This window comes from Abramis brama, assembly GCF_963993115.1.
Source record: "Abramis brama genome assembly, contig: SCAFFOLD_62, whole genome shotgun sequence".
Lineage (NCBI taxonomy): Eukaryota > Metazoa > Chordata > Actinopteri > Cypriniformes > Leuciscidae > Abramis > Abramis brama.
Window position 1 is genome coordinate 15,484 of NW_028155987.1, and position 11,525 is coordinate 27,008.

At 37.8% G+C, this 11,525-nt stretch overlaps 2 long non-coding RNA genes across 3 annotated transcripts; both read left to right on the plus strand.

Annotated features, from left to right (window-relative positions):
- Nucleotides 1-1,974: 1,974 nt before the first annotated feature.
- Nucleotides 1,975-3,337, plus strand: LOC311077198. Of its 2 annotated transcripts, none has more exons than XR_014604799.1 (2): nucleotides 1,975-2,320; nucleotides 2,995-3,337. It is a non-coding gene; the product is annotated as an uncharacterized lncRNA (long non-coding RNA). The 2 variants fall into 2 exon arrangements; XR_014604800.1 differs by having other exon boundaries at nucleotides 1,975-2,288.
- Nucleotides 3,338-7,015: 3,678 nt separating this feature from the next.
- Nucleotides 7,016-11,302, plus strand: LOC311077196. The gene is made up of 3 exons (XR_014604797.1): nucleotides 7,016-7,085; nucleotides 8,850-9,158; nucleotides 10,957-11,302. It is a non-coding gene; the product is annotated as an uncharacterized lncRNA (long non-coding RNA).
- The last annotated feature ends 223 nt before the right edge of the window (nucleotides 11,303-11,525 follow it).

The following is an 11,525-nucleotide window of genomic DNA, read 5'->3' on the forward strand; positions in this document are numbered from 1 at the left end:
ATCAGTGAAATAGACCACTATATGATGATTATATCTTTATCACCAAGTAGACAATATCATCTGATCACATTTTCTCTTGCTTATCTTACCATAACACAGATACAGTAGACAGAGATAAACTAATGTTAAAAAGTCAAGAGTAAAATTCCCTAACTAAAACAAATACTGATCATCATAATGGTAACTCCATCACCATCACCAAAACATCAACAACAAAACCTCTGTTAATTCTCAGTAAGAACTTCTGTAGATGTCTGACAGAAATAAAGTCAGTCTGGTTAGCAATAAGTGGATCTAGTAATGCTGTTGTTTAATCCTCCTCTGATGAGATCTTGAGAGATGTATTGTGCTGCCATGCATTTCACCCTTTTCTTGCAGTGCGGTGCTTCTTCCAACCAAAATTCAACGCCTGTCTGACGTTGGAGCTTGACGTCTAACAAACATTGGGTTTAGAACTGTTGTGAATCTCAGAAGCGAAGACCAGAAGACTTGGCTGAATCTTCAGCAGGATTTTTTATTGAGATCATGTGCTGTTGTAGCCTGGGAAAACCCAGACAACTTCCGGCAAATTTAGATTTGCTCTGCAAGTAGTCTGGCAAAGAGCTCATTCAAGTCCATTTCCACATGCCGAGAAATCAAGGCACCAATCAGAAACGTTAAGGCGGGCTTTACACATGACGATCGCTCTGATTGGTTTTAGGTCTAGCCTATCCAATTGCGCCCAGAGGCATTTGAGCGACATCCGTTGGTGAAGCGCTGTGCACCAACTTTTAAATGCATTATTATATTCAAATTGCAAACACATGAGTACAGTCTCCATGAAAGACCCACTGGCAGATGAACATTTCTCTCTGAAACGGTAGGAAATTAAATTAGATTTAATAGAGGATTTTAACTGTGACACGATGATTGACATGGCAGTTTACGTGACAGGATGCACGCGACAGATCCGTCCGATAAAGATGACGAAGTAGTATGTCCCAAAGTTGCCTACTTTTTTGCTACACATTCAAAAGTAAATACATTTTCTTCAAAAAAAGAGTACATATGGCGTAGTGTAACATAGGCGAATTGGGACGCAGCATATGGCTTTACACATGACGATCTCTGATTGGTTTTAGGAGTTTTAGGTCCATCCAATTACGCCCAGAGGCATTTGAGTGACGTCCGTTGGTGACGCCCCTTTGGAAATGAGTTATTAAAGGAGCTTTGCCAGACTATAACTCAGTTACTACTGAGAACGGTCTGGTATTAACCAGGCTAGTGCTGTTGGTTATTACAGTCATCAAGTCTAACTAAGGCAGGCAAACATTGTATTTTAGAAGCTTTCAGTGGGCAGTCCTTAAAGGTGTTGACCTTACACACAGCCTTAGAAGTGACCACTAAAACAAAAGAATTTAAAGACAATGCAGGCAATCTCCCCCGACTGTGCAGATAATAGTACCCTAAATGGTTTAAACAGTAGCTGGTCACGAGAACTAAGACTATGTAAACATTCACACATAGTTTGACTCTCAGCAGGAAGATCAAAGACTGAAAAAAAAAAAAACTTCACTGGAAACTATATTGAATCTAATCAGTAAAATTATGCCATCATGTTCACCTTGAATGCCCAAATACAGTGTAGTTCACCTTCGTTTGTCATGTGATGTTATATCAGGATTTAGGATCTGCAGATCTTAAACAGAATCTTACATTTATATTCCCACAATCTAACCCGAATTTCATTTTGATGTCTGACTGATGTTGGATTAGTTGGAGTCAAACGTCTTCCTGGCGTCACATTGACGTACTGTGCTTGCTGGTGTGGCAAGGCGGGCTAGATTCCGCCTTGTGATTTGTGTTGAGTGACGGGGGTGACAGCCTATCGGCAGCCACCCCTGGCTTACTTAAGGCGGAGTTCAGGCCACCTGGGCATACGTCATCGTCACGGACGTTGTTGTGGGTGCGTGCGCAGTTCCGTGGGAGGTATGTACCTAGCTGTTTGGCTAATGTTGTTGCTAATGCATTCCCACGTTAATAGTGAATGTGTACATGTTTTAGCCAGGTTACTGTTCAAATCAATGCGACGTTGCTTTTGGGTGCAGGCTGTCCCTATCCGAGGTATGTTTATTCTGACAGACTAACGCTTGTTTTGATGTGATTTCCGGTAAACCCATGTTTCCATCATAGCGCGGCTAATGTGTTTGAGCAGATGCAACATATCTGTACACTTGCGGGTTGCCTATTGTGAACGAGACTGCGTGTGAGTAACTGAATCTTCTGTGGGCCTAGCGATCTACCATTGGGTAGGTAAATCTAACCACTTGCATAACCTGAGGTGGGTGTTTTTTTAAATTCATTTATTAATTGTTTTCATTTCTTTTAGTGCATTAAACCACTTGTGAGCGGTTCATCACTGTGGACCGGGGGCAAAATGCTCCATTGACAACGCCGTTAAGACGGCACTGTTTTGTTCTGCTGCCATTTAATATCACTGTGACCATTGTGATTCATTATTTGTTTCCGTTAGTTTATATTGCATCTGCATATGGTGGTAAACGCTGGTGGTATTAGTGTGTGGCTAGTTTCCGAGCTGCCCGTCCATGCATGACGTAGCTACATGTGATGGTATAATTTAGCCCCACTTAATGTATATCACCACCAGCTGTTTGGTTATCCTTGAGCTCTTTGCCCTGTGCGTTCCTCAAAGACTGTGAAGGGAGCAACATTTTCTCTTTTTTTGTAATTTCTTGTTTTTGTAATCTTGGATTCGATTCTTTTGTGATTTAATGTTTAATTGTACTTTTTTTGTGGTTCATTTTACTCTTGTTCATAGCCTTTGGCGGTTGTAACGTGGCCATATTGTGAACCTTTTAGGTCGCCACCAGCCAGGTTAACTATTGTGCTCAGTAATTTGCAGAGTATTGATTTTGTTGAAGTTGGTTTATTATAATTTTATACGTTTGCAGCCAACTGTGAAAGTATATTATATTGTTTTTTTGTTTCTTTCAGGAGCTGAAGGCCCGCCCCGTGCAGGGAAGCTAGCTGTCTGTCCTCTTTTGGTGGTGGTTCCTTCACAGAGTGTTTTGCCGTTGGCACCTGTGTGTCTTTCACCTAGTGAGTGTGAGTGTTGTGTGGAGTGGAATTGGATGAGTGGTGTGATTTCAGGACACTCACTGTCCAGCTAGCTCCCTGCTGGCAAGCCTCAGCCCAAAAGTGTTTTTGTGTTCTTTATTGTTTTTTTCTTTATTTCTGGTCTGGTGCACACTTAACAGTGCAAAACTTTTGTCCACCTCAAAGTTTTTATATATTAAATTATTGTTGATAAAATAAAAAAAGTATTTTTGTATTCTGATCCACGTCTCTTGTCATCTGTGGTCACGAACCAGCGTGTCTTGTATAAATTTCTCCGTTTAGTGAAACGGGGTGGCGTAGTCTGCTCTCCATTTAGTTATACTTTTCCTCATAAGTGTAACTGTAATTTACCCGATCCATCACCTCGCCACACTGGGAAGCCTAAATTGAATCTGTTCATCATATAAAGAGATTGTCCAGTATATCTTTATAAATCTTGGATTAAACTGCTTGATTCAAATGGATTTATTTTAGAATACCTTTATGGCCTTATTGGATCTATTAAGTTCTGATTTACAGATGTGGCGGACACAGAAGTAAAAGAAAAGAAGAATAGCCACTGACGGTTTCATTCATCTCAGATAATCTGAAGAGCAGAAGCTCATGAATGAACTGAACATGTCTGGAAGATAAAGATAATGAACTCTGAAAAGATCTGTGATCCTCATCAGCCTGTCACTGTATATAGAGATGTTTGCAAACTCTTCACTAACATAATCTGACTGAGTGTGTAATGGAAATTTTACATTTAGATGTGTTTTTTACTTTCAGATGTGTGCAACTTGTGTTAACGTTGAACATTTATTTTTACTCATAAGCATTTAAAGAAATATTATCATATAAGCTTGCAGGAACAAAATGTTCTGGGTAGCAAAGAGACTAAGAGTACTCAAAGTGACCTATTGTGTACTTCAAGTGTGAAAAGTATGTGCGCAGCTTTGATGAAAATAGAGATAAGCAAAATGTGTGAAATCGAGCAGCAGCTAATAACAGGAAACTTTTGCAGACGTGATATTGTTCTGTCTAGATAGAATTTATGGTTAGACAAGAGATCTTGAACAAAGACGTGTTGCCTTTTAAGGTAAACCAAGGCGATCTTTTGAGACAGACCAGGATGTGTTAAGGGTATATAGCTGGGCAAAAGGGAACTAACCTTTGCCTTCTCATATCAGACTCTGACTGATGTGTGAACAGCCTTTCTTGCAAGAAATAAAGATCTTTATAACTTCTGAAATTTCCAGCTGTCTTCCAATTATTATTTAAAGTCGTGAAAGTAATTTCCACGACAAATAGCAACGAGGAGGATGGGATGCAGTAAACCGACGATCGGCGTGACTGAGGGGAACAATTGACCATCCCGAGAGACCATACTCTGCGGCTCAATATCCTCAAATCTTAAGGAGAGAGAATTGTTCTACTCATCACGACGACCTAGGTTGATGCACTCCTAGAACTGAACTCACAAGGTCATCAAAAGACGGTGAGAGAAAATTATTTACATAGTAAATAAGAAAATTATTTGCGTATTGAATATTTTTCCTAAAAGTGTCAGGATTTTGGATTTGGAATAAGCCTGAAAGTAATTTCCAAACAGGGTTTGAGAATAAGCCTGATAGTAATTTCTCAAATGCCATGTGTTAACTGCTTTCCCAAAAGGGCCAGAGTTTGAGAATAAGCCTGATAGTAATTTCTCAAACACCAGACGGGTGCTTGTTTGAAATAAGCCTGATAGTAATTTTCAAACATTACAGAGGCACTCTTTTGGGAAAGACCTACATCGACGGATGCAGGCATTTTTAAAAAGTCCTATATTGACGAATATAGGCAGGTGCGTGGTGGCCACGCTGGGGAAAGAATTAATAGGGAATCAGAACTGTTGAAGTGATGTGTGATAGTACAATGGCAAAAAAATAAAGAAATTGATAAAATTATAAATCATAATAATACCCAGCAAACACGCGACGTCAGATAGACGTTCAGATCATGTCTGTATAACGTCCGTCAGTTCAGAACCACTTTTGTACGTCCTGTTGATGTGCAAAACTGGTTCAAAATCTGAACGTCTGACTAGGGACTCTTTTGGACGTCTGTGGACGTGCAAAACTGGTTCAAAATCTGAACGTCTGACTAGGGAACCCTTTGGACGTCTGTGGACGTGCAAAACTGGTTCAAAATCTGAACGTCTGACTAGGGACTCTTTTGGACGTCTGTGGACGTGCAAAACTGGTTCAAAATCTGAACGTCTGACTAGGGAACCCTTTGGACGTCTGTGGACGTGCAAAACTGGTTCAAAATCTGAACGTCTGACTAGGGACTCTTTTGGACGTCTGTGGACGTGCAAAACTGGTTCAAAATCTGAACGTCTGACTAGGGAACCCTTTGGACATCTGTGGACGTGCAAATTTGGTTTAATATCGAACGTCTGAATAGGGACCCTTACTGTGGATGTGTGTGGATGTGCAAGAAAGCCAGGACTCCTTTTGGACAGAAAACTATTTCAGTATATGAACCAATCTGAAATGTGTCATTGTGAAATGCAAGAAGTTTTTTGACAAATAGTCATACGAAATACTGGTAAATAAAAAAATAAAAATAATCACATTATTTTGAAAATGGCAAATGATATTGCATAATAAGTTGATATTATGCAATCATTCTAAAATGAATAAATTATTTACAATTTATTTAATATATGGATTAAGAAATAGAAACTGTGAAATTTCTGAAAAATTTGTATTTTGGATGTGAATATGTGCTCAAACTTGCACATTCAGTGCATGCACATTTCCAGCATTAAAAGCAATTCAGTAGAATTACAACCCACTATCAAGTGGTGCAGAGCACGCTTCATGATTCTCTGGATCTTCCACATAGGGTTGAGCCCACAAAGGGCCTAAAATGTTACAGATTTATATTAAAAATGTTGGAGTGGGATCATATGTGTATTTTTGTTTTTGTAAAGACTCCTAATTCAATGCTGATTTAGCACATATCTCATCACAAAATGTCCTGATGTCATTGGAGGACACAGAATCCTGTACTGATGAACAAATATAGCAAATACGTATGTGTGAGATTAGGGTTAGGGCTAGGGTTAGGGTTACCCTAACCCTAGCACAAAATATTTCAATATACAGCAAAGAAGGAAAATCAGAAGCTAAATCGATAATAAAGAAATAAGTTATGGGAATGTGGCAGGAACAATAGAATAGAGCAGTGGTTCCCAAACCTGTCCTGAAGGCCCCCCAACACTGCACGTTTTCTTTGTCTCCCTAATCAAACACACCTGATTCAACTCATCAGCTCAATTAACCCATGTGATAATGAGCTGATGAGTTGAATCAGGTGTGTTTGAGTAGGGAGACAAAGAAAACGTGCAGTGTTGGGGGGCCTTCAGGACAGGTTTGGGAACCACTGGAATAGAGGAAACAAGGGAGGGGAACTATTTTTATAAACCCTTAGGTTGGGGTACGAAGGGGGAAATCATTGCAAGGTTACGGTTAGGGCACACTAGACTAAACAAAACTCTGCATCTAGGCAAGCATGATACTGGTTTATGTAATAATTGCAATGTACCTGATCAGCAGAGTATTGTTATGATGTGTCATAAATATGATAGCAGTAGTCAAGAGGAAAATTTAGGGCATGGGAGAGATTTTAAAAGAAATATTAAATAAATCGTCAGGCCATAAAATAATTTAATATTTATTTTTAGTTTCTAAGAGCTACCAAGCTGGATAAAATCATTTGTTTTATTTATTTATTTCGTATAATGACATAGCATGTAAGCCAGAGATCATTTATAACCTGAGGGTGGCGGTAATGCACTAAAACAGTTTGCGACCGCCGTTAAAAAATCAAAGAAGAAGAATCGCACGTCACACTGCAACACGGTATCCTGCCGATGAAAGAGGCTGCTGACACGTGGAGAGAGACACTGCCTTAGTTGGACTAAAACCCTAAAACAGGTAAGTAAACATTTGTTAAAAATAAATGTAATATGTTATTAAGTTAAGAGATGATATCAGATGAATTGGAAGTCACACATGCCCCCTAATACCTTGAAAAACTTCCTAAAACTGCGGCAATTTGCGCGGGCACATTAACCGAAAAGTCGACAAATGCGCCCGCGCGTTTTGCTGGGTTTTTTTCCACATAGCAGCAAAATAGACTTAAAATACTCCATCATTTATGGTCATACAGACTTGAAATATGAAAAAAGTAAAATGTCTTTTTTATGTGTCCACTTACAATCGAAACAAAACATTATGCTTTTGTGTGCTTTCTGCCTCTCCTTCTCCATGAACTTTGAGGAGGTCTCTAAACGTAAGCAAAACTCAGCAAATACACACTGACAAGAGTAATCTTTATAATAATTTAAGTGTTTACTTTTTAATGATCTAATTCAAAACGAAAGAGAATATTCTGTTTATGTAATCTATATAAAAAGAGAGACGTTAGTCGTTCTCATGGCAACTCATTATCTGCTAATCACCCGCTGAAAGCGCGCGCTATTCAAACGCAAATATCTTTGTTCTAATATGAATCGCGTTTGTATGTGTGAATGAACGGCTCAGATGCTCGTTTACTACAATTACAACATGCTATTTTTACATGAACGTAACGCTATTATAGTTTAGCTTTTCCTTAACTATATTGCAATACTGAGATGAGTAAAAATCTGCTGAAATATGTTCATGAAATATGTTGTTTAAATAAAATGCAATGTTTTAAACGTATGCTATTACACTGCAAATTACAATGTATACGCCCTATATTAATGTATCATAAAAAATATATATGTTTGAGATGAAATATGAATGTTTTTAGACAATACTAATGAATCCTTAACTTTGAAATACGTATGATAAAATTTATGCTTTTTACAAAGGAAAAATTACACTTGGAATAGTTAAAATTGTAATTGTTGTTGACTTTCATATTATTGTGTTTCATTAGTCACAAATTTGGGGAGAGGATAAATATTCCAAACCTTTCTGAAAATACAATATGATGATTAACTGCACAATTACTAGAAATGTTTACCTTGGATATTATAAAATTTGCTTGCATAAAAATTTGTTTAACTTTAAACCAATTCTGTAGAATGGCCCATATATCCTATTTGAACAGGATTTGTTTCCAGGTATGACTGTGGGCTTTTGACTTTCATTTATATTAGGATTATTTTGTTAAATATATGCTAAATAAATTAAAAGCAATATACTGTGTCTGTGTGTATATATATATATATATATGTATACATTTCTCGTCAGCCGTCTTCTTAGGTGTGTCTTCTTAGCTACAATGAAGTTTTAAGAGTTTTTATCCAGTCATCAATGGCTTATTGATCATTATAGGTGTTATCAATAATTAAGTTGTTGTTGCTAGTTTGAGTCGAGAAATACACATTTCAGCATTATCATCACTAATCTGTGTGTGCATTTTCCTTGAGAACCAAGCAAGTTGACTCATGAAACCATTTGTTTATTCTATCGCGATTGCATATCTCAATCACAATATTGACCTCAATAATTGCAATATGACATTTTCCCCAAATCGTGCAGCCCTAGCCAGAAGTATATAGATCTCTTTACACTGTCCGCTCAGTACAACAGAGGCAGGAGCTCTGCACTGGGGTTGCTCGAGTTATATGGGCACACAACTTGCTACAAGAGCTATATCCACTATTACGAACAATAAAGTAATATTTGACAAATTTTGTCTTTCAGATTATGAAAATGTTCAAAGGCCAATCTCAAGATACTCTGGGAGGTCTTTCTCAGAGCAAATGGTCACTTCTAAGAGGTTTGTTTAATCGATTCCAGAAAACAACAGTGTCCCATGCCCCCATTTCTTTAATCCACTCTTGGCACTCTCACCCATGCTACAGTTCCTGTAGATTACCACACACATGTAATTTCTAAATGGTGAATTTGTTTCTTCATGCTCTTTACCAACCGGCTGATGGCAAAATTCAATATGAAGGGGAAGGTGAAGAAGCAGAAACTGCCTCTGGAGACGACTAAAACTTTTGAAAGGTAAAGGTACACAGCAACCTCAGATAGACAAAAGTGAGGGTAAGCATTAAGACAAATCATCAAGACAAAGTTAATCATTCAAGGGCTGTGAGTATTTTCTCTTTGCCTTTTGTTTGATTCACATTAATGGTGCAATCATCAGAAGGTTTATTAGACTGAATGCAGATCAAATAATACCAATCTCCCCTTTTCTCCAAACTATTTACACCAATTTAAGATATGAACTGTGTTTAAGTGAATACTCTCCAATCCGGTCATTTTGACATATTTTGTTGTGTATTTGATGGTTAAATGCGCACACAAAGCCTAAAGTATAATTTGCTTGTCTAGTTGCGGTCGGTTTCGGTGCGCACACACATAAGCCACCTTGAAGTTGGAAACAGCGTCCCTTGCTCGGATTATTGTTCATTATTACATGGCTTGGTTGAACTCTAATGTAGAAAGCGGTGTGTTATTTCTTGATAACAGAACTCTGCTAAGTATAACACACCGTTGCCATGAAAAACAGAGCGTTGCTATAGATGCAGGATTCTAACCGTAGAGACGGAACGGAGTATTTTCTTTAGCAGAACCAATACAATCCTTTTTAAATGAATAAACTCCTTTTTAAATCAATTTTTTATGTCAAATTATTAATTTATTTGGTGGGTAGCCATGTAATATCAGGATAATGTAGAGCGAGGCGGTTGTTATAGCGAATACAACCCCTTCAGGCAGATTCAAGACCCCTCCGCATCAGCCTGTCGGGGTTATATTCGCTATAACAACCGCCTTGCTTTACATTATCCCTTACTTAAATAGCTCTTTTTTATTATCAAACAAGTAACCGCAATGCAACAGTAGAGACTGCATTTTACAACAAATCTCTTCTGCATTGCAAATATCAAAAATGCATCATAGACAGATGATTTAATATTATCTCGTATAGAAACGGCTGGCAAAGATAGAATTTGCAAGATAACATCTATTTATCATTAATAAATAGTAAGTGCATTTTCTCAATTTCTCCAGTACTGACAGCAGAACTGATAACGTTGGAGCTGGATACTTCACTGGCTTACCTCTTTCTAAACTCATCTACAAGTAATCTAGTATTTGCTAAAATGGAAGTTATAGTATCCAAAAGCATTACATTTGGGCTGTGCTTGAGAAATTTTATTATATGCAGTCTCTCAATTCATGATTGCTATCATTGCTATCATATATCTTGTCACCCAAGGCCACTGTCTATTGCAGTCTTATACCTTCCTAACATACAGCGACGCGAGTTTACAGAACCCATTTTCAGTCATTTGTTTGCTGCCATATACCACACCAGTCACCATTGGTCACTGTAGTATTGCCACTTCAAGGATTAGTTCACCTCAAAATGAAAATTTCCTGATAATTTACTCACCCCAATGCCATCCAAGATATTCATGTCTTTCTTTCTTCAGAGGAAAAGAAATTAAGTTTTTTGAGGAAAACATTCCAGGTTTTTTCTCCACACAATGGACTTCAACGGTAACCAAATTGTTGAAGTCCAAATCAATGCAGTTTCACGCTGGACGTAGGCAGAAGTACCGCCCCGTTGTTTACAAAGTGAACTTGCAAAGACTAATACAAACCATTTTAAATAAACTGACAAAAATCCATAAATATGTCATTCAACATACAATAAATTTGAACAATCCTCCTCCTCCACGCTTGTAAACAATGAGCCGGTACAAAAATATTGTATGTTAACTTGCAATGTTACAAATGTAACTGGTTTTCTTTACATACTTATGGATTTTTTGTTTTTGTTCAACTCTTGCAGCTGCAGTCATGAAATGGGATAAAGAAGCTACAGAGGCTACAATCAAGCATCATGCAGCAGAACATCTTAAACGTGCCGTGGAGGGCTTACAGGGGTGGAAATAATGAGGAATTTTACATGAGTACTGTAAGGCGCGTGTGTTTATTTCTAGTTTAGGGGACTTTATGTCTCTCTCCCCCTTTCCAACCACCCTCCCCCAATATTGGTCTGGAGTAATTTGTTTTTTGTTCACTTGGCAGTTCAGTGTAACCATTAGAGTTGTTTTATTTATCAGCCTGTTCATAATTTGCTGAAAACCTCATTAAAGATGGAAAAAAATTGTCATTTCAAACTATTTTTGCTTTTTTTTTTTATCAATAATCAGATGTCACTTATTTCCAATTGCAAAAATATAAGGCTACTAAAACGCATTTGCATGTTTTAGACAGGTGCATCAAAGGGATAGGTATTAATTTATTATTTACAATTTTAAAGCAGTAGTTCTGCACACTGCTTTTACTATGACTAGAATGAGTTTTATTGAATACCATGTTGTCATCCAACCTTGGAACAAAAGCCTGTTTGATGAC